Source organism: Cucurbita maxima, unplaced genomic scaffold (genome assembly GCF_002738345.1).
Source record: "Cucurbita maxima cultivar Rimu unplaced genomic scaffold, Cmax_1.0 Cma_Scf00234, whole genome shotgun sequence".
NCBI lineage: Eukaryota > Viridiplantae > Streptophyta > Magnoliopsida > Cucurbitales > Cucurbitaceae > Cucurbita > Cucurbita maxima.
This window is the reverse complement of record NW_019272250.1, coordinates 47582-49681: the sequence shown is the minus strand read 5'-3', so window position 1 is coordinate 49681 and position 2100 is coordinate 47582.

Below are 2100 nucleotides of genomic sequence, written 5' to 3'. Positions count from 1 at the left end.
ATGCTCGACTGGGTCATGTTAATAATTCTTTATTTCTTTTTTAAATAGAAAAGGTTCTCTTACGTCTTTATTGTCTTCTCGATCACTATGTAGTACCTGTCAACTTGCGAAAAGTCATCGATTGCCTTATTTCTGCAATGAACGTAGGTTGTCTCATGTGTTAGATCTTATTCATTGTGATCTTTGGGGTCCCTCCCCCATCAAATTAAATTTGGGTTTTCTTTACTATGTTATTTTTATTGATGATTATTCTCGATTCACTTGGCTTTACCCTTTCAAATTTAAATCTGATTTCTTTGATATTTTTTTTCAATTTCAAAAATTTTTGAAAAATCAATATGCTTCTCGTATCAAGGTATTTCAAAGCGATGGAGGTACCGAATTTACTAGCACTTGTTTCAAAACTCATTTACGTACTTCTGACATCCACCATTAACTCCCTTGTCCATATACACCTACTCAAAATGGTCGTGCTGAGAGAAAACACCATTATGTGACAGAGACTGGCTTGGCTATTCTCTTTCACTCCCATCTTTCTTCTCATTTTTTGGGTTGACACCTTCAGCACTACAGCTTATATTATCAAGCGGTTGCCTACTCCACTTCTTGGAGGTAAGTCACCCTTTGAACTCCTCTGTGGCTACTCTCCGCATTGTGACAATTTTCATCCCTTTGGTTGTCGTTTTATTCTTACTTGCGTGATTATATGCTTAATAAGCTTTCTCCCTGCCGCATTCCTTGTATTTTTTAGGTTATAATTCTGCTCGTAAAGGGTTCTGCTATCTTGATCCCCCTACCACTAAGCTATATATCACCCTTCATGATCAATTTGATGAAACGCACTTTCCTGCTATCCCTTGCTCCCACGCCCAACCTCTTTCCTCTTTTCATATTTCAAATTTTTTGAAACCACATCTTTATCATATTGATTCATCCCCCCCTACCACTTCATCATCACACATTCCTCGATCCAGTTCATCCCCGTGTGATATTTGTTTTAACCTTGTGGATGAGTTTGTGCAGATTGATACTTCTTGTGCAGGTTCTGCTTTGCCACCCTCGACTTCATATCCGACCTCTATTGAACCTACTGTTGATTACTCTTCTTTGGGCTCTCATCCTATGATCACACGAGTCAAAGCTAGTATATTTAAGACTTGTCATCCAGCAAATCTGGGTATTTTGGGCTCATCTAAACTTCTTTCTACTCTTCTTGCATCCACTAAGTCAAAAGGATTCAAATTTGCGGCTAAGAATCCTGCTTGGGTTGCTGCCATGGATGAAGAAATTCGAGCTTTACAACAAAATGATACTTGGACTTTGGTTCCTCGCACTGCCAACACCAACATCGTGGGCTCTGCATGGGTGTTTTGTATTAAGTATTTGCTTGATGGGTCCGTCGAGCATTTCAAGGCTCGTCTTGTTGTCAAAGGTTATACTCAGGTTCCTAGTCTTGACTATACTGACACTTTTAGTCCGGTTGTCAAAGCTACCACTGTCTCGTGGAACTTTTATTGAACGTGTTCATATGGAACAATCTCCTGGGTATATTGATCCTCGATTTCTCACTAATGTTTGTCTATTAAAGAAAGCCCTTTATGGCTTAAAGCATGCTCCTCGCGCCTGGTTTCAGCATTTTAGCTCATTTCTTCTCACACTTGATTTTTCTTGCAGTCACGCTAACACGTCCCTTTTTGTCTTTTATCACCAATCTAACCTTATCTATTTGCTTCTTTATGTTGATGACATTATTGTTACCAACAACAAAACATCTCTTATTGACAGCTTTACTCGCAAGCTTCATTCTGAGTTTGCTACAAAACATTTGGGTTCTCTCAGTTACTTTCTTGGTCTTGAAGTTTCACCCACTCCTGATGATCTCTTTACTAGTCAGTTAAAATATGCTCGAGATATTCTTACTCGTGCTTAGTTGCTCGATAGCAAACTAGTCTACACTCCCATGGTTGTTTCTCAACACCTGACTGCTGATGGTTTTTCTTTGTGTGATCCTACTCTTTATAGATCTCTTGTTAGCGCCCTTTAGTACTTGACTATTGCGCATCTAGATATTGCTTATAATGTCAATTCTGTCAGCCAATT